Below are 22,594 nucleotides of genomic sequence, written 5' to 3' on the forward strand. Positions count from 1 at the left end.
TGCCGTATATGTCCAGTGATACTGTCTTATATGTACAGTGGTACTGCCGTATAAATCCAGTGGTACTGCAGTATAAATCCAGTCCAGTGATACTGCCATATATGTCCAGTGATACTGCCATATATGTCCAGTAGTACTGCCATATAAGTCCAGTGATACTGCCATATAAATCCAGTCCAGTGGTACTGCCGTATAAGTCCAGTGGTACTGACATTTAATTCCAGCCCAGTGGTACTGCTGTATAAGTCCAGTGGTACTGCTATGTAATTCCAGTGATACTGCCATATAAGTTCAGTAGTACTGCCGTATAAGTCCAGTGATACTGCTGTATATGTCCAGTGATACTGCCATATATGTCCAGTGGTACTGCCGTATAAATCCAGTGGTACTGCCATATAAATCCAGTCCAGTGGTACTGCTCTATATGTCCACTGGTACTGCCATATAATTCCAGTGATACTGCCATATATTTACAGTCCAGTGGTATTGCCGTATAAGTCCAGTGATACAGCCATATATGTCCAGTGATACTGTGTATATGTCCAGTGGTACTGCCATATAAATCCAGAGGTACTGCCGTATAAATCCATTCCAGTGGTACTGCCATAAATATGTCCAGTGATACTGCCGTATATGTCCAGTGATACTGCTGTATAAAGCCAGTGGTACTGCCATATAAATCCAGTCCAGTGCTACTGCCATATATGTCCAGTGATACTGCTGTATAATTCCAGTGGTACTGCCATATAATTCCAGCGATACTGCCGTATAAATCCAGTCCAGTGGTACTGCCATATATGTCCAGTAATACTGCTGTATATGTCCAGTGGTACTGCCGTATAAATCCAGTCCAGTGATACTGCCGTATATGTCCAGTGATACTGCTGTATATGTCCAGTGGTACTGCCATATAAGTCCAGTGATACTGCCATATAAATACAGTCCAGTGGTACTGCCGTATAATTACAGTCCAGTGGTACTGCTATGTAATTCCAGTGATATTGCCTTATAAGTCCATTAGTACTGCCGTATAAATCCAGTCCAGTGGTAGTGGCATATACATTCAGTGGTGCTGTCCTGTGTTGCATATTATTTACTCCGAATAAAGGGGTTATTATTATTTAATCCAAATAAATTTCAAGGGTTTGCCATGTGTTATATAACTCCAGAAAAATAATGGAGAACAAAAATTTGGAGGATAAAATAGGGAAAGATCATGAACCACTTTCTCCTACTGCTGCTGTTGTTGCTGCTGGGAGTCGATCGTCATCCCGGAGGGGAAGTTGGAAGACCACTTGTACTACTTCAACTAAACTAATGATGGTCCAACAGTCCTTTGCGAGGAAGATGAAATATGACAGCAGTCATCCTGTTGCCATTAGTGCAGTGGGATTGCAGTACCACTCCTAGATGGGCCAGGTGTTTGTGCAGCACACTAGTGTCACTTAGCTTAGTCTTACAGCTACCTCATTGCACCTCATTTACTTCTTTGCATGATGTGCTGTTTGAGGACTAGTATTTTTAAGTGCCATCCTGTCTACCATTGCAGTGCCATTCCTAGATGGGCCAGGTGTTTGTGCCACACACTTGTGTCGCTTAGCTTAGTCATCCAGCGACCTCGGTGCAACTTTTAGGCCTAAAAACAATATTGTAAGGTGTGAGGTGTTCAGAATAAACTGGAAATAAGTGGAAATGAATGTTATTGAGGTTAATAATACCATAGGATCAAAATTACCTCCAAATTCTGTGATTTTAGCTGTTTCTGTTTTTTTTTAAAAATCATTCAGATCCTAAACCAAAACCCAAAGGGGAGATTCAAATCCTCCCAAAACGAAAATCGCGTCTATTTTCCACGGATTCTCCCGAGATTTTCTAGACGTGATTTCATTTTGGTATCCAAATCACATGTTATGGGTGCGAGTCTGTTGCTTTTGTATTCTTCCTCCTTCCTCCCATCTCTTCCGTTGCTTGTTTGGGTGTACGTGGGTTGCCATGGTGATCAATCTTAGCCAAAGAGTGTGAGTCTTTCCCTTCTGCTCAGAAACGGGCCGGCTGAGTTAAGGTGATTTATGAGTCTCACTTGAGGCTGGACGGACTCATTTCAGAAGCGATTTCCTGTCACTGGCATTATTATGAACTTTTCTTTATTTTAGCATTATCTAATATTAAATTATGTCATTTATTTATTTTGAAATATGTAGAAGTGGTTGGAAATAAACACAGACCACCGGAGCCCCAGTGCTGCTTGTAACGTTTTAATTTATTGTAACTTTCATCTGAATATTGGCAACCGTATAAATGAGCTTACCTAAATACCGACTTTTACACTGTTGCCATTATTCAGACTGAAAGTTACAATAAACTGAGTGGGGTTACATATTGCGCAGGGATGTCCCTCAGTTTCTCTCAGAGGTTCTCAGCAGTGTGTCTCTTACTGAAACCGGTGATACACAGAATAGTCTGCCTAGGAATGAGTTGGCATTTGTGAGATGCTGCTGGTGCTGCTGCTGTTGTTGCTGCGGAAGGCAATACATTTACCCAGAGGGCTGTCACAGTCATGCAAACCTAAGTTCGCCCTGCTCCACTTGTCCAGATGTCCGTGGTTAAGTGGACAGTGGGTACAAGGGCACGTCTAACACCAGCATAATTGTTATGGCCTCAGTAATCCGCTTTGCAACTGGGTGACTACTGTCATACAGTACTTCATTTTCCCTGTTGAACAGTCAATTGCTTTGTTACAGTAGTGCAAGTGGTCTTCCTGCTCCCCTTCTGGGATGAAGATTGACTTCTAGCAGCAACAACAGCAGAAGCATCAGTATGTGTAGCACTCAAGGATCTTCCAGAGGAATCCCGGATAAGAGAGTCAGTCATGCCTATGACATGGCCTACAGGACTACCTCCAATCCTGATTGAGGAGGAAATTGATGATGAAGGTGTTGGTGGTGTGGATTGCAGGCGCTTGGATACAACAGAAGAAAGAGATCTAGGTGTCACTGGACTGGTCACACTCCTAGCCAAAGTTTCTGAACTTGACAATAACTTTTGATGAATGCGCTGCAAGTGATGTATAAGAGAGGATGTTCCTAGGTGGTTAATGTCCTTACCCTTACTTATTATGGATTAACAAAGGCTACACAGGGCTTGACACTTGTTGTCCGGATTTATGGAGACATAAATCCACACCGAAGACGTGGATTTTTTTGTATTTTGCCCAGGCATGACCATGAGCTTTTTCATTCAATAGCCAACAACTGTTTCCACTGGTGCCATATTAAAACAAACCATATCACCATCAGAATCCTTATGGTCAACTTCCTCCTCAGCAGCAGCAACACCAATATCCTCCTCATCCTGGTGTATTTCTCAGTGCCGTAACTAGCCATTCCAGTGCTGTGTGCAAGAATCAGCATTAGCGCCCCCCATACACAAAACAAGGCCAGCGCGTAGTCGTACGCCAAAAATATAGTGGTGTGGCTTTATGGGGAAGGGGCGTGGCCACATAGCTCCTTATTACGGCAGGTAGAGTCCCCTTTTACACATTACGGCAGGTAGAGTCCCCTTTTTACACAGTACTGCGGCAGAGCTCCCTTTTACACATTAGGCGGCATAGTCCTCCTTTTTTACACAGTAGGCAGACAGTGAGCAGTGCACTCACCCATCTGCGTCCTCTTCCTGGGAGTGCGGGCAATCATGGTAGGGGATGTCCCTGTGCGGGTGACGGCGTTACAGACCCGGCCCAGTTGCTGCTGCCAGTCTGTTCAGCTTCGTCCAACTGGCTCCCGGCATCCCAGGTGCGGCTTCCTGCCGCTGACTTGTACTGCTGCTGGAGTCGAGGAGGGAGCACACAGTAACACAGACAGAGCTGCCGGCTATAATGTATTAGCAGCGATGCGTCTGGCATAGAAGGAGCTGGGCGCAATGCTGGTATTATATATTATAGCAGGGAGCGAGGCATTTGATGGCGGCCAGTGGTGGTGGATGTGGATGATGCGCCCACGGCTCCATCTGCCCATACCTAGTTACGGCCCTGGGGTGTCAGGGAGAAATGGATGAGAGGGGAGAGAGAAGTGAGAGAGAGAGTGTCAGGAGAGAGAGAGAGAGAGAGAGAGAGAGAGTGTGTCAGGAGAGAGAGAGAGGGAGGGAGAGAGGGAGGAGCAAGATATAGAGAGAGTATTATGAAGAGAAAGAGAGAAAGGAAAGGTCAGTCAGAGAGAGAAGGAAAGGAAGGAAGCCAGCATTAGATAGTTATGCTACTCACTACAACACAGCCAGAAGTCTCTCATGGGGTGGGCTCTTCACAGCATTAAGCCCCGCCCCCTTAATACCCGCGAATCGTGCCACTCCCCTCCTTCATACTCAGTGTCTGCCTGCAGCTGCTGCTAGGATGGGGGGGTCCAGGATAGTAGTTGGACCCCCCTCCCCTTACCCCGGCTTGTGTGTATAGAAAGAGGAGGGACAGGTCAGCCTCCAGCTGCACAGCACTGCACATTTGGTAGGTTGGCAACTTTACAGGCAGCACAAAGTGTCCTATTGTACCCAGGGGTAGATGGGAAAGGGGATAGAAAAGTCCTCTCCTCCGGCGGACCAGACAGCTACTTCACCTCCTCCCTAATTGTGACGGCTAGTACGTCGCCTGCCAGTGTACTAAATGAGTCAGGCTGACTCATTAGTACTTGGCTGTCTTGTATAATGCAGCGGGCACTTAATTGTAGCTTGTTCTGCCCCTGCTGTCTCTGTTGCAGCACGATCGGAGCTGAGCTGAGAGCTCCGATCACAGCTAGCAGCCAGGGCAGAGCCGCCGTGCACCCGTCAGCCACACCACAAATCCACCATCTGCCCGCATCATCAGTGAAAGAGGGACTCCGGCGCTCCTCTACTCGGACAGCACTGTAGCTACAGTAAATGGCGGCGCTGGCTGGTGGGTGGTAGTGTAGCGTGGCCCGGCGGGTGCCTGCGGAGATTTTTCCGCCCCACAGCGCATTGCGCTGTGTGCAAAGCCCCTCTCGCCCATAGCTAGTTACGGCTCTGGTATTTCTACAGTGACATCCTCAATTTCGATGTCAGCATGTAGACTGGCGCTGCTCCTCTCAGCACTTGTAAAGGGCATGCAAATGGAGGAAGGAGCCTCCTCTTCCGGTACAGTATGGTTAGACATAGCAACCGCGGACCCACTTGGACTCTCCTTGGAAATTTGAGATATTTTTGAAGACATACTTGGTTCCAGTGCCTTTACAAGTTTCCTTTTTTAACTCTTCTACATGGAGGAGAGCTTACATTATCATTATGAGCTGCAGAACCACCAGTCATTAACAAAGGCCAAGGCCACTTCATGTAGAATGACATATTGCCAATTTTATGTTTCTCTTCAGCTAATTTTATTGTTTATTTTTTTATCACCTTCACATATTTCTTCTTTAACTGTACATGCACTGTACCCTATTGGTCATTGGCCTTAGCCGATGATGGAAGTGCATTGTTGTCATGACTAGTGGCAGTAGCTTTAGCACTAGTGGTAAGTGGCTCCTAATCTTTCACTTGTTTTACCTCCATTTCTCATGCACTGAGTAAGGATATATAGCAGTAGTGTATGGCAGTACTAGTAGTCGTCACTGAGTGACACATCAATAGAAATATAATTTTGCTTTGTATCACACACAGATATATAGCAGTAGTCTACAGCAGTACTAGTAGTCTTCACTGAGTGACCCACCAATAGAAATATTATTTTGCTTTGGATTACACACAGATATATAACAGTAATGTACGGCAGTACTGGAGGTTGTCACTAACTAACGCAAATAGAAATTGAATTTTTGCTTTGGATTGCACACAGACATATAGCAGTAGTGTACGGCAGTACTGGTAGTCATCACTGAGTGACGCAGCAATAGAAATATATTTTTTGCTCTGGATCACACACAGATATATAGCAGTAGTGTATGGCAGTACTGGTAGTCATCACTGAGTGATGCACCAATAGAAATATATTTTTTGCTTTGGATCACACACAGATATATAACAGTAATGTACGGCAGTACTGGAGGTCGTCACTAACTGATGCAAATAGAAATGTAATTTTTGTTTTGGATTGCACACAGATATATAGCAGTAGTGTACGGCAGTACTGGTAGTCATCACTGAGTGACGCACCAATAGAAATATATTTTTTGCTCTGGATCACACACAGATATATAGCAGAAGTGTATGGCAGTACTGGTAGTCGTCACTGAGTGACGCACCAATAGAAATATATTTTTTGCTTTGGATCACACACAGATATATAGCAGTAGTGTATGGCAGTACTAGTAGTCATCACTGAGTGATGCACCAATAGAAATATATTTTTTGTTCTGGCTTACACACAGATATATAGCAGTAGTGTACAGCAGCTGCAGTACTAGTAATCAGAGTGACACACCAATAGAAATATATTTTTTGCTTTGGATCGCTCACATAAATATAGCAGTAGTGTACAGCAGCCGCAGTACTGGTAGTCAGAGTGATGCACCAATAGAAATATATTTTTTGCTTTGGATCACAAACAGAGGCTATATAGCAGTAGTGTACAGCAGTACACAGCCCCTTATAGACAGAGAACACCTGGTACTATACACAGCCACGGTATGCTACTATGCAGAGCCAAACATATATAGTGACAGATGCCCAATTAGCTTAGTGATATCATTCAGGTGCTTGAAAGGGATGGGGTTTTCTAAGCAGGAAAAAAACACATTTTGTTTCCCTGAGCAACCTGAATAATAACAGTAACCAGATTTAAATCCCATACAATATTTTAGAATTCAGAGATCTTGGTTACCTATATCTGCACAAATGTATGTATAATCCCCCAAGCCGCATCAAGGCCTTTCTGTATATATTGGGGGTCCCTAGCACTATAGCTAGGTGCAGGGCATGGCACCCCAAAAATCTGCATAAACTAGACAGCCCAGGGCAGCATAACAGTAAAAAAACTATAATGTTAATAGGTTAGTGTTAGTAGTAGTAGTAATTTTTTTTTTTTTTTAAATCCTACTGGAATGAGTCCTCCCATGAAGAAAGTTCTTTGACTTTCTGTCTTCAGTAATTCTAGTGCCAAGTTGGACTCTTTCCAGTATAAATACCTTCAACTTGGATGGCTTACTGTAATGTCATCAGAAAAATAATTTACCACAGATTAAAGTTTTTTTCAACTTTCTGCATATATGTTGGGGCATTCCAAATTAAGCCTATATGGTATGTTCAAGTACTGTATCCCCTGTTTTAGAGGTCTGATTATCATTCCAATCAGAGCCAGATTGGCCATAGGGTTCACAGGGAAATTTCCCGGTGGGCGATGCACCCATGGGGCCTGTTTTATTTAAGGACATGTGGTCCTTTTTATAGACATAATGAATAAGATGCAAAATAATTTGCATAAATAAAAATCACTTTGCCACTTAGCCTGTGATTGCAGATGATCTAGTGTATGCAGAGCCGGCCATAAGCATAGGCAAACTAGGCAATTGCCTAGGGCATCTGGTATGCCTAGGGGCATCAGCAGTTTCTGCTGATTAAAATGATATGTGGCATGCCTATATTCTGTTTGTACCATTTCATATGCAGATACAGCCACAGTCTTACACAGTATATAGGCATGCTGCATAGAATTTTAATCAGCAGAAGCTGCTTGTGCATCCTAGCCACATAAGATGCATTTTCATTAAAAAAATATGCCCGACGTTAGCATTGAGGCAATATTTATGAGGACACATCTGTATTCAAGCAATGGCAGAGGTCACAGTGTTAGTGGCAGTGTGAGTGTTGTGTGCATGTGAGTAGGTTGGTTGTGCAGTAGTGTTCGGAATATGTGCAAGGAGCATTATGTGTGTCATGTAAAAATGCATGAATAATGTGCAACATATGAGTAAGGGGCACTATGTGTGTCATGTGTATAAGGGCATTAATAATGTGCGGCATATGTGTAACAGGGTACTACTGTATGTGTGTCATTATGTGTATGGGGCACTAATAATGTGCAGCAAATGTGTAGGGGGCACTATGTGTGTCATTATGTGTATAAGGGCATTACTAATGTGCAGCATATGTGTAAGGGAAATTACGTGTAAAAGGGCATTAATAAAGGTTGTCATAATGTGTAAGGTGCATTATGTTTATAAGGACATTAATAATGTGTCTCATATGTGTAAGGGGCATTACTGTGTGGCATTATGTGTATAAGGTGCTCTACTATGTGGCGTTGCGTATAGAAAGGGCACTACTGTCTCGTCTAATGTGAATAAAGAGCAATATGGTGTGGCGTAATGTGAATAAGGAGCAATTCAGTGTGATGTAATGTGAATAAGGAGCTCTACTTTGAGGAGTAACGTTTATAAGGTAAAGTGATACTACTGTGGGATGTAATATGAATTATGGACACTATCGCATGATCAAATGTGAATAAAGTTGCAGTACTGTGTAGCGTAATTGGAATTGGGGTTACTATTGTGTGGCCATGCCCCTTGCCAGCAAAAACACACCCCTTTTTGATCTGCGCGCCAAATGTGCGAACTGTTCCTATTTAAAATATAGGGGGTACAAACCCCAAAATAAAGACTGCTATGGGTTGATGGTGCTGGGAAAGAGGTGCAAGGTCAGAGGCGGAACCAGCGGTGTTGCTAGGGGGCACCAGCCAAAATCTTGCCTAGGGCATCATATTGGCTAGGGCCGGCTCTGAGTGTATGCTCTGTCTGCCTTCTTGGCAGACATATAAGATTGAGTGAATAGTGATTGGGATACGGTTGGTGTAATAAGCAAGAAAATATATCTTTCTAAAGAATGATATAGTTTCCTAAATTCTGAAGGTGTATCATATAATGTGCTCATAATATTTAATTTTAATTTTTTTAACTTCCCCCTTGATGCTGGACATGCCCACTATCTGGAAAGTCTTGTGGGGAGGGTGCTGCTGCCATGGCCCATGGCTAGACCGTACACCTCTGGTGCTGCCCATGGGTGGCAACTAGTACAAATTTTTCCAGGGCCGCTTTTTGTTCCTAATCCGTCCCTGATTCCAATGTACAATAGTTCCTGTTGCTTATGGCTTTGAACAGGGTTATCTTAATAGCATTGTAGGCCCTGGCAGAAATAATGCACTGGGGTTCCTATACACCCTTTTACTGGATCCAATTAACATAAAATCATAACATGCCCCTCCTGTGGTCCTGTGTCATCTTTCCACATGCTTCCATACAATGAATAACTGCCTGATTGGTGAATTGCTCCAGCCATTCACCAATCAGCTTGCTGACAGTTATTCCGTCTGGCTGCAGGCTGCTTCATGGCTGCCCTGATTGTGTGACCACCAACCACCCCTGCTTTAAAGCCCATAGAATTGTGGGGCCCTTGGCATCTGCTCAGTGTGCCTATACATTTGAAATACTTGGGAAGGGGTATGTGGAGAAAGACAGATTGCCTTAAGGTGGTGCACAGTGATGAGCATCGAGTAAAACGTAACTTTTATTATGTTATATATATATATATTTTTAAAGCTAGCGAAAATATAAATTAAAATCAGAAAGGTAAGTTTAAAGACAGACAAAATGTGATTAAAATAAATGAAATGCTGCACACTGACGAACTCCGTGTTATTCAATTCTCACAATAAAAATTAATTTATAAATCAATGTCCATATCTCATTTGTGAAATGATTCTGTGATCACCTATTAATATTGGCTGGTTAGCTCAGATAAATTCACTTGTATATTTCACTATGAAGTTAACAACACTGTGTGTATACCGATATGTTACATCAGTTTTCATTTATTGGTAATTCCAAACAGTTCCCTTCTCACAGAAACATTATAGCCACATAATTACTATCTCATCATGCAGCAATGATGTATTAGTGTGTAAGGCACTGAATTATCCTATATCAATATTACACACATAAATGCGTCCTTTCAGCAGTGATCCGTTTGTCTCTGTTCAGATGTGTTCATAAAATTTAATGTTTAATTAAAGCTTTTTAGTGTTGCCATAAAAGTAAAAGAATGTAACACTAAAAATGTATCTCTCTATGGGGGTCATTCCGACACGATCGCTCGCTGAAGTTTATCGCAGTGCTGCGATCAGGTCGGAAGTGCACATGCGCCGGCGCCGCAGTGCGCCGGTGCATGGCAGCTGTCGTTGCCTAGCGATTGCCTCTTAGGGGGAGCGGTCCGGCCAACGCAGGCGTGGGTGGACTGTTGGGGAGGCGGACCGCGGCGGCTGCGTGATGTCACACGCAGCCGCTGCGGGCCAGGGAGCGAACAGTAGCTCCCGGCCAGCACGCTAAAGCTGCGCTGGTCGGGAGCTACTCCTGAAGTGCAAAGGTATCGCCGCTGTGCGATGCCTTTGCACTTCTGCGGGGCGGGGGGCGGCACTGACATGCGGGGCGGACTAGCCCTGTGCTGGGTGTCCCCCCACATGTCATTTGGCACAGCTACAATCAACTCGGAATGATCCCCTATGTCTCCTGTTTGTATTCTACAGCACTTTATATGTCATCTGATGCATGCCGCAAAGCTTTATAGTGTGAGCCTGCAGAGTGAATCATATGCTTTGGGCACAACAGCGCTGGTACATTTATCAAAGTCTCCTGTGCTATTTAGATAATGTACAGTAAATTTAGCCCCCTCGCGGGATCAGGACATATATCAGCATTTTCAGAGCGAATTGCCAAATGTGCGTCAGGCTAGCTGCGCACATCAGTAGATCTCCGTGTTTATATAAGAATATGTATTATAGTTGATATATGTCCTGATCCTGATAGGGGCTGAATTCACTGTGTGTTATACATGAACAGCACAAGAGACGCTGATAAATACAACAGCGCCGCTGTGCCTGAAAATAAGATTTTACTCACCGGTAAATCTATTTCTCGTAGTCCGTAGTGGATGCTGGGACTCCATAAGGACCATGGGGAATAGCAGCTCCGCAGGAGACTGGGCACAACTAAAGAAAGCTTTAGGACTACCTTGTGTGCACTGGCTCCTCCCCCTATGACCCTCCTCCAGACCTCAGTTAGGATACTGTGCCCGGAAGAGCTGACACAACAAGGAAAGGATTTTGAATCCCGGGTAAGACTCATACCAGCCACATCAATCACACCGTACAACTCGTGATATTAAACCCAGTTAACAGTATGACAACAGCGGAGCCTCTGCACAGATGGCTCTCAACAATAACCCTTTTGTTAACAATAACTATGAACAAGTATTGCAGACAATCCGCACTTGGGATGGGCGCCCAGCATCCACTACGGACTACGAGAAATAGATTTACCGGTGAGTAAAATCTTATTTTCTCTGACGTCCTAAGTGGATGCTGGGACTCCGTAAGGACCACGGGGATTATAACAAAGCTCCCAAACGGGCGGGAGAGTGCGGATGACTCTGCAGCACCGAATGAGCGAACTCCAGGTCCTCCTCAGCCAGGGTGTCAAACTTGTAAAATCTTGCAAATGTGTTTGACCCCGACCAAGTAGCAGCTCGGCAAAGTTGTAAAGCCGAGACCCCTCGTGCAGCCGCCCAAGAAGAGCCCACCTTCCTCGTGGAATGGGCTTTTACTGATCTAGGATGTGGCAGTCCCGCCGCAGAATGTGCAAGCTGAATTGTGCTACATATCTAGCGAGCAATAGTCTGCTTTGAAGCAGGAGCACCCATCTTGTTTGGTGCGTAGAGGATAAACAGCGAGTCAGTTTTCCTGACTCCAGCCGTTTTGGAAACATACATTTTCAGGGCCCTGACTACATCCAGCAACTTGGAATCCTCCAAGTCCCGGGTAGCCGCAGGCACCACAATAGGTTGGTTCAAATGAAACGCTGAAACCACCTTAGGCAAAAATTGGGGACGAGTCTTCAATTCCGCCCTATCCATATGGAAAATCAGATAAGGGCTTTTACATGACAAAGCCGCCAATTCTGACACACGCCTGGCCGAAGCCAGGGCCAATAGCATGACCACTTTCCACGTGAGATATTTTAACTCCACGGTTTTAAGTGGCTCAAACCAATGTGATTTAAGGAAATCCAACACCACGTTGAGATCCCAAGGTGCCACTGGAGGCACAAAAGGAGGCTGAATATGCAGCACTCCTTTAACAAAAGTCTGAACTTCCGGCAGGGAAGCCAGTTCTTTTTGGAAGAAAATCGACAGAGCCGAAATCTGGACCTTAATGGACCCCAATTTGAGGCCCATAGTCACCCCTGACTGTAGGAAGTGCAGGAATCGACCCAGTTGAAATTCCTCCGTTGGGGCCTTCCTGGCCTCACACCAAGCAACATATTTTCGCCATATGCGGTGATAATGTTTTGCGGTCACGTCCTTCCTGGCTTTGATCAGCGTAGGAATGACTTCCTCCGGAATGCCCTTTTCCTTCAGGATCCGGTGTTCAACCGCCATGCCGTAAAACGCAGCCGCGGTAAGTCTTGGAACAGACAAGACCCTGCTGCAGCAGGTCTTTTCTGAGCGGTAGAGGCCATGGGTCCTCTGAGATCATTTCTTGAAGTTCTGGGTACCAAGCTCTTCTTGGCCAATCCGGAACAATGAGTATAGTTCTTACTCTTCTCCTTATTTTCCTCAGCACCCTTGGTATGAGAGGAAGAGGAGGAAACACATAAACCGACCGGTACAACCACGGTGTCACTAGAGCATCCACCGCTATCGCCTGAGGGTCCCTTGACCTGGCGCAATAGTTTTCTAGCTTTTTGTTGAGGCGGGACGCCATCATGTCCACCTGTGGCCATTGCCATCGGTTTGTAATCAGCCAGAAGTCTTCTGGATGAAGTCCCTACTCTCCCGGGTGGAGGTCGTGTCTGCTGAGGAAGTCTGCTTCCCAGTTGTCCACTCTCGGAATAAACACTGCCGACAGTGCTAACATGTGATTTCCCATCGTAGAATCCTTGTGGCTTCTGCCATCGCCATCCTGCTTCTGATGCCGCCCTGTCGGTTTACATGGGCAACCGCCATGGTGTTGTCTGACTGAATCAGTACTGGCTGACTTTGAAGCAGGGGTCTTGCCTAACTTAGGGCATTGTAATTGGCTCTTAGTTCCAGAATATTTAAGTGTAGGGACATTTCCTGGCTTGACCTTAGTCCCTGGAAATTTCTTCCCTGTGTGACGGCTCCCCAGCCTCGAAGGCTGGCGTCCGTGGTTACCAGGACCTAGTCCTGTATGCCGAATCTGCGGCCCTCCAGAAGATGAGCACTCTGCAGCCACCACAGTAGAGACACCCTGGTCCTTGCAGACAGGGTTATCCTCTGATGCATCTGAAGATGCGATCCGGACCACTTGTCCAACAGATCCCACTGAAAGATCCGTGCATGGAACCTTCCGAACGGAATTGCTTCGTAAGAAGCTACCGTCTTTCCCAGGACTCGCGTGCAGTGGTGCACCGACACCTGTTTTGGTCTTAGGAGGTCTCTGACTAGTGATGACAACTCCTTGTCCTTCTCCTCCGGGAGAAACACCCTTTTCTGTTCTGTGTCCAGAACCATCCCCAGGAACAATAGACGTGTTGCAGGAACCAGCTGCGACTTTGGAATATTCAGGATCCAGCCGTGCTGTTGTAGCACCTGCCGAGCAAGTGCTACTCCGATCAACAACTGTTCCTTGGACCTCGCCTTTATCAGGAGATCGTCCAAGTACGGGATAATTATAACTCCCTTTTTTCGCAGGAGTATCATCATCTCGGCCATTACCTTGGTAAACACCCTCGGTGCCGTGGACAGACCAAACGGCAGCGTCTGGAATTAGTAATGACAGTCCTGTACCACAAATCTGAGGTACTCCTGGTGAGGAGAGTAAATGGGGACATGCAGGTAAGCATCCTTGATGTCCAGTGATACCATGTAATCCCCTTCCTCCAGGCTTGAGATAACCGCCCTGAGCGATTCCATCTTGAACTTGAACCGTTTTATATACGTGTTTAAAGATTTTAAATTTAAAATGGGTCTCACCGAACCGTCCGGTTTCGGTACCACAAACATTGTGGAATAGTAACCCCTTCCTTGTTGAAGGAGGGGTACCTTGACTATCACCTGCTGCGAATATAGCTTGTGAATTGCCTCTATCACAGCCTCCCTGTCCAAGGGAGACGTTGGCAAGGCAGATTTTAGGAAACGGCAAGGGGGAGACTTCTCGAATTCCAGCTTGTATCCCTGAGACACTACTTGTAGAATCCAGGGATCCACCTGTGAGCAAGCCCACTGATCGCTGAAGCACTTGAGACGGGCCCCCACCGCACCTGGCTCCGCCAGTGGAGCCCCAGCGTCATGCTGTGGACTTAGCGGAAGCGGGGGAGGACTTTTGTTCCTGGGAACTGGCTGTATTTTGCAGCTTTTTCCCTCTACCTCTGCCTCTGGGCAGAAAGGACGCGCCTTTAACCCGCTTGCCTTTCTGGGGCCGAAAGGACTGTACCTGATAATACGGTGCTTTCTTTTGCTGTGAGGGAACATGGGGTAAAAATGCTGATTTTCCAGCTGACGCTGTGGAAACTAGGTCCGAGAGACCATCCCCAAATAACTCCTCACCCTTGTAAGGCAAAACTTCCATGTGCCTTTTAGAATCTGCATCCCCTGTCCACTGTCGGGTCCATAAACCCCTTCTGGCAGAAATGGACAGTGCATTTATTCTAGATGCCAGCCGGCAAATATCCCTCTGTGCATCTCTCATATACAGAACCGCGTCTTTTATATGCTCTATGGTTAGCAATATAGTGTCCCTGTCTAAGGTATCAATATTTTCTGACAGGGAATCTGACCACGCAGCTGTAGCACTGCACATACATGCTGAAGCAATAGCTGGTCGCAGTATAATGCCTGAGTGTGTATAAACAGACTTCAGGATAGCCTCCTGCTTTCTATCGGCAGGTTCCTTGAGGGCGGCCGTGTCCGGAGACGGCAGTGCCACCTTCTTTGATAGTCGTGTGAGCGCTTTATCCACCCTAGGGGGCGTCTCCCAGCGTAACCTGTCCTCTGGCGGGAAAGGGTACGCCATTAGTAACTTTTTATCAGGGGAAGCCCACGCTTCTTCACACACTTCATTTAATTTATCAGATGGGGGAAAAACCACTGGTAGTTTTTTCTCCCCAAACATTATACCCTTTTTTGTGGTACCTGGGGTACCATCAGAAATGTGCAAGACATTTTTCATTGCCGCAATCATATAACGGGTGGCTCTATTGGAATGTACAGTAGTCTCCTCGTCGTCGACACTGGAGTCGGTATCCGTGTCGACGTCTGTGTCTGCCATCTGAGGTAGCGGGCGTTTTAGAGCTTTTGAGACGCATGGGCAGGCACGAGCTGAGAAGCTGGCTGTCCCACATCTGTTATGTCGTCAAATCTCTTATGTACAGAGTCGACACTGTCACGTAATTCCTTCCACATTACCATCCATTCAGGTGTCGGCCCCGCAGGGGGTGACATCACATTTATCTGCACCTGCTCCGCCTCCACATAAGCCTCCTCATCAAACATGTCGACACAGCCGTACCGACACACTGCACACACACAGGAAATGCTCTGACTGAGGACAGGACCCCACAAAAGCCCTTTGGGGAGACAGAGGGAGAGTATTCCAGCACACACCAGAGTGCTATATAACACAGGGATTAACACTATAACTGAGTGATTTTTCCCCTATAGCTGCTTATATATATGTAATACTGCACCTAAATTTAGTGCCCCCCTCTCTTTTTAACCCTATGAGCCTGAAAACTACAGGGGAGAGCCTGGGGAGCTGTCTTCCAGCTGCACTGTGAAGAGAAAATGGCGCCAGTGTGCTGAGGGAGATAGCCCCGCCCCTATTTCAACTTACTTTCTCCCGCTTTTACTGGTTCTCTGGCAGGGGTATTTTTACACCTATATAGCCTTCCTGACTATATATGGTGTAGATTTGCCAGCCAAGGTATATTATATTGCTGCTCAGGGCGCCCCCCCGCCCTCCAGCGCCCTGCACCCATCAGTGACCGGAGTGTGAGGTGTGCATGAGGAGCAATGGCGCACAGCTGCAGTGCTGTGCGCTACCTTGTTGAAGACCGAAGTCTTCTGCCGCCGATTTTCCGGACCAACTTCTTGCTTCTGGCTCTGTAAGGGGGACGGCGGCGCGGCTCCGGGACCGGACGATCGAGATCAGGCCCTGTGTTCGATCCCTCTGGAGCTAATGGTGTCCAGTAGCCTAAGAAGCACAAGCTAGCTGCAAGCAGGTAGGTTCGCTTCTCTCCCCTCAGTCCCACGTAGCAGTGAGTCTGTTGCCAGCAGATCTCACTGAAAATAAAAAACCTAAACTATTACTTTCTTTCTAGGAGCTCAGGAGAGCCCCTAGTGTGCATCCAGCTCAGCCGGGCACAAGATTCTAACTGACGTCTGGAGGAGGGTCATAGGGGGAGGAGCCAGTGCACACAAGGTAGTCCTAAAGCTTTCTTTAGTTGTGTCCAGTCTCCTGCGGAGCCGCTATTCCCCATGGTCCTTACGGAGTCCCAGCATCCACTTAGGACGTCAGAGAAATATATGATCCACTCTATCAGCTGGTGCTGTGAAGTCTGCAGCTTGTGTCAGATAATTTGTTAAAAAAATGTTGATCATTACATCTGTACCACTGTGTTCTAAGTCTCCTACTAGTGCTTCTATGTTCTGAGCTGGTTGTTAATACTACCAACCCATATTAGGAAGCTCATAGTACATGCTCATGATGTTACGAACCTCCCAATATAAATACCATTATATATCTTGATTTGGAGAGGGGGCTAAATTTGCTGTACGTTATCTAAATAGCACAGGAGACTTTGATAAATGTACCAGCATCGCTGTGCCCAAAGCATATGATTCTCTCTGCAGGCTCACACTATAAAGCTTACGGCATGCATCAGATGACATATAAAGTGCTGTAGAATATAAAACCAGTTGTTTAGTCATTCACATAAAGAATACAAACAGGAGACATAGAGACACATTTTCAGTGTTACATTCTTTTACTTTTATGGCAACACAAACGGATCACTACTGAAAGGACGCATTTCTGTGTGTAATATTGATATAGGATAATTCAGTGCCTTACACACTGATACATCATTGCTGCATGATGAGATAGAAATTGAGGCTACAATGTTTCTATGAAGAGTGAACTGTTTGGAATTACCAATAAATGAAAACTGATGTAACATATCGGTATACACACAGTGTTGCTAACTTCATAGTGAAATATACAAGTGAATTTATCTGAGCTAACCAGCCAATATTAATAGGTGATCACAGAATCATTTCACAAATGAGATATGGACATCATTTATAAATAAATTTTTGTTGTGAGAATTGAACAACACGGAGTTCCTCAGTGTGCAGCATTTAATTTATTTAAATCACGTTTTTTCTGTCTTTACACTTACCTTTCTGATTTTAATTTATATTTTCGCTAGCTTTTAAAAAATATATATTACAGTATATAATAAAAGTTACGTTTTACTCGATGCTCATCACTGTGCACCACTTTAGGGCATACTTGCCTACCTGACCCTATCCATGAGGGAGAAAATGCTCTGTTCCTGGACTTTCCTAGTAATGTATGATTGCCATCACCTGTGGTGAAACACCTTTCTTATCAATTAACTAGCTCACCACAGGTGATGGCAATCATACATTACCAGCAGGGGCGTCGGAATGGTGGGGGGGCAAGGGGGCAGCTTTCCCCCCCCCCCCAAATATGACAGAGGCGCAGGGGAGCGCTTGGCTCTGGCGCTACCCGCTCAGCAGTCTGCAAAGGCGCTCTGTCCGCTCTGCTACTTGTGCTGCCGGCTACCACTGCACCGCCTGACACACTGCATGACAAGCAGCGGCTCCGGCAGCACAGGGATGGGAGCCCCGCTGTTAGATCATGTGACTCACTGTGTGAGAGCACGGAACAGCAGCAGCAGGGGAAGTCCCTGTAACTCACAGTCTCACTGCGGTGCCGAGCATCAGTCTCCTCCCTGATCTTAGCAACAGGGTCAGAAGAGCATGTGCCGAGCTGTGATTGGAAGAGCTCGGCACATGCTGATTAGAAGAGCCCCTGATTGGCAGAGCGGTCACATGCTCCTCTGACCCCTGCTGGAACACGGAGTGAGGATCTCACAGACTCAGAGAAAGCACCTGGGCATATTATATGAGAACAGGGAAGTCTCTCTCTAAAGGTTGCTTCTTATACAGGTTTGCAGGCAGTCTGTGTTTTGTTGGCTGAATCTAGAGGGGACTCCGGGGGCATGAGAAAAGACTGGGAATGCAGAGGGAAGTGTGAGATAGAGGGGCTGGGGGAATCAGGAACTTTGAGGGTGCAAATAAAGGAAACTGAGGAAAGAGATAAGGGGGTCAAGGTGAGTGCAGCTGGAACGGCAGAGGAGTAGGGAAACCCTTAACTAGGTCAGAGGCTACACATCAGAGTGTGCCCTGCAAAAGGTGCACAGCTGTGCATTACAGTGTCTGCTCCCAGAGAGACTTTACAGTGCATTACAGTGTCAGCTCCCAGAGAGACTTTACAGTGCATTACAGTGTCAGCTCCCAGAGAGACTTTACAGTGCATTACAGAAGTATACAGTACTTAATACCGTGTGCTGTAATGTGAATTTCGGCTCATTCATTGTGCTACAATGTGAATTTCGGCTCATTCAGTGTGCTACAATGTGAATTTCGGCTCATTCAGTGTGCTACAATGTGAATTTCGGCTCATACCGTGTGCTACAAGGTGAATTTCGGCTCATTCAGTGTGCTAGAATGTGAATTTCGGCTCATTCAGCGTGCTAGAATGTGAATTTCGGCACATACCGTGTGCTAGAATGTGAATTTCGGCTCATTCAGTGTGCTATAATGTGAATTTCGGCTCATTCAGTGTGCTAGAATGTGAATTTCGGCTCATTCAGTGTGCTACAATGTGAATTTCGGCTCATTCAGTGTGCTAGAATGTGAATTTCGTCTCATTTAGCGTGCTAGAATGTGAATTTCGGCTCATTTTGGCTCATTCAGCAAGCTATAATGTGAATTTCGGCTCATTCAGCGTGCTAGAATGTGAATTTCGGCTCATTCAGTGTGCTACAATGTAAATTTCGGCTCATTCAGCGTGCTAGAATGTGAATTTCGGCTCATTTTGGCTCATTCAGCAAGCTATAATGTGAATTTCGGCTCATTCAGCGTGCTAGAATGTGAATTTCGGCTCATTCAGTGTGCTACAATGTGAATTTCGGCTCATTCAGTGTGCTACAATGTGAATTTCGGCACATACCGTGTGCTAGAATGTGAATTTCGGCTAATTCAGTGTGCTATAATGTGAATTTCGGCTCATTCAGCGTGCTACAATGTGAATTTCGGCTCATTCAGTGTGCTACAATGTGAATTTCGGCTCACTCAGTGTGCTATAATGTGGATTTCGGCTCATTCAGTGTGCTACAATGTGAATTTCGGCTCATTCAGTGTGCTAGAATGTGAATTTCGGCTCATTCAGTGTGCTAGAATGTGAATTTCAGCTCATTCCGCCTGCTAGAATGTGAATTTCGGCTCATTTCGGCTCATTCAGTGTGCTAGAATGTGAATTTCGGCTCATTCAGTGTGCTAGAATGTGAATTTCAGCTCATTCCGCCTGCTAGAATGTGAATTTCGGCTCATTTCGGCTCATTCAGCGTGCTAGAATGTGAATTTTGTCTCATTCAGCGTGCTAGAATGTGAATTTCGGCTCATTCAGTGTGCTACAATATGAATTTCGGCTCACTCTGTGCTAGAATGTGAATTTCAGCTCATTCAGCGTGCTAGAATGTGAGTTTCGGCTCATTCAGCGTGCTAGAATGTCAATTTCGGCTCATTCAGTGTGCTACAATGTGAATTTCGGCTCACTCAGTCTGCTAGAATGTGAATTTCAGCTCATTCAGCGTGCTAGAAAGTGAATTTCAGCTCATTCAGTGTGCTAGAATGTGAATTTTGGCTCATTCAGCGTGCTAGAATGTGAATTTCGGCTCATTCAGCATGCTAGAATATGAATTTCAGCTCATTTAGTGTGCTAGAATGTGAATTTCGGCTCATTCAGCGTGCTAGAATGTGAGTTTCGGCTCATACTATGTGCTATAATTTGAATTTCTGCTCATACCGTGTGCTATAATGTGAATTTCAGCTCATTCAGTGTGCTATAATGTGAATTTCGGCTCATTCGGTGTGCTATAATGTGAATTTCTGCTCATACCGTGTGCTATAAGGTGCATTTCTCTGACGTCCTAGTGGATGCTGGGAACTCCGTAAGGACCATGGGGAATAGCGGCTCCGCAGGAGACTGGGCACAATTGAAGAAAGCTTTAGGTCACCTGGTGTGCACTGGCTCCTCCCACTATGACCCTCCTCCAAGCCTCAGTTAGATTTTGTGCCCGGCCGAGGTTGGATGCACACTAGGGGCTCTCCTGAGCTTCTAGAAAGAAAGTATATATTTAGGTTTTTTATTTTACAGTGAGACCTGCTGGCAACAGGCTCACTGCAGCGAGGGACTAAGGGGAGAAGAAGCGAACCTACCTGCTTGCAGCTAGCTTGGGCTTCTTAGGCTACTGGACACCATTAGCTCCAGAGGGACCGACCGCATGGAACTGGCCTTGGTGTTCGGTCCCGGAGTCGCGCCGCCGTCCCCCTTACAGAGCCAGAAGCAAGAAGAGGTCCGGAAAATCGGCGGCAGAAGACATCAGTCTTCACCAAGGTAGCGCACAGCACTGCAGCTGTGCGCCATTGCTCCTCATACACACTTCACACTCCGGTCACTGAGGGTGCAGGGCGCTAGGGGGGGGCGCCCTGAGCAGCAATAAAAAGACCTTGGCTGGCAAAAATACCACAATATATAGCCCCAGAGGCTATATATGTGATAATTACCCCTGCCAGAATCCAGAAAAAAGCGGGAGAATAGTCCGCGAAAAAGGGGCGGAGCTATCTCCTTCAGCACACTGGCGCCATTTCTCCCTCACAGCTCCGCTGGAAGGAAGCTCCCTGGCTCTCCCCTGCAGTCTACACTACAGAAAAGGGTAAAAAAGAGAGGGGGGGCACTAAATTTGGGCGCAGTATATATATATATATATATATATATATATATAACAGCAGCTATAGGGGACATAATTCAGTTAGTCCCTGCATTATATAGCGCTCTGGTGTGTGCTGGCATACTCTCACTCTGTCTCCCCAAAGGGCTTTTGTGGGTCCTGTCCTCTGTTAGAGCATTCCCTGTGTGTGTGCGGTGTGTCGGTACGGCTGTGTCGACATGTTTGATGAGGATAATGAGGTGGAGGCGGAGCAGTTGCATATAGAAGGGATGTCACCCCCTGCGGGGCAGACACCTGAGTGGATGGACTTATGGAAGGAATTGCGTGCACGCGTCGACTCCTTACACAAAAAATTTGACGACATGCCAAATGCGGGACAGCCGGCTTCTCAGCTCGTGCCTGTCCAGGCGTCTCAAAGGCCATCGGGGGCTCTAAAACGCCCGCTACCTCAGATGGCAGACGCGGATGTCGACACGGATACTGACACCAGTGTCGATGACGATGAGTCTAGTCTAATGTCCACTAAGGCCATTTGTTGCATGATTGAAGCAATGAAAGAAGTGTTACACATTTCTGATATAAATCCAGGTACCACTAAAAAGGGTATTATGTTTGGGGAGAAAAAACTACCCGTAGTCTTTCCCCATCAGAAGAATTGAATGAAGTGTGTGAAGAAGCGTGGGCTTTCCCTGATAAAAGATTGGTAATCTCTAAGAAGTTACTTATGGCGTTCCCTTTCCCACCAGAGGATAGGTCACATTGGGAAACACCACCTAGGGTGGATAAAGCGCTCACACATTTGTCTAAAAAGGTGGCACTACCGTCTCCGGATACGGCCGCCCTCAAGGAGCCTGCTGATAGAAAGCAGGAGGCTATCCTGAAGTCTGTATATACACACTCAGGCATTATACTTAGACCTGCTATTGCATCAGCGTGGATGTGCAGTGCTGCCGCTGCGTGGTCAGATTCCCTGTCAGAAAATATTGACACCCTAGACAGGGACACTATTCTGCTAACCATAGAGCATATTAAAGACTCAGTCTTATACATGAGAGATGCACAGAGGGAGATCTGCCGGCTGGCATCTAAAATAAGTGCACTGTCCATTTCTGCTAGGAGAGGCTTATGGACTCGCCAGTGGACAGGGGATGCAGATTCAAAAAGGCACATGGAAGTTTTGCCTTATAAGGGTGAGGAGTTATTCGGGGATGGTCTCTCGGACCTAGTTTCCACAGCAACTGCTGGGAAGTCAGCATTTTTACCCCATGTTCCCTCACAGCCTAAAAAGGCGCCGTTTTATCAAGTACAGTCCTTTCGGACTCAGAAAAACAGGCGTGGAAAAGGCGGGTCCTTTCTGTCCAGAGGCAGAGGTAGGGGAAAAAGGCTGCAACAAACAGCAGGTTCCCAGGAGCAAAAGTCCTCCCCCGCTTCTTCTAAGTCCGCCGCATGACGGTGGGGCTCCACAGACGGAGCCAGGTACGGTGAGGGGCCGCCTCAAAAATTTCAGCGATCAGTGGGCTCGCTCACAGGTGGATCCCTGGATCCTGCAA

This window comes from Pseudophryne corroboree, chromosome 4, assembly GCF_028390025.1.
Source record: "Pseudophryne corroboree isolate aPseCor3 chromosome 4, aPseCor3.hap2, whole genome shotgun sequence".
NCBI classification, from domain to species: Eukaryota; Metazoa; Chordata; class Amphibia; order Anura; family Myobatrachidae; genus Pseudophryne; species Pseudophryne corroboree.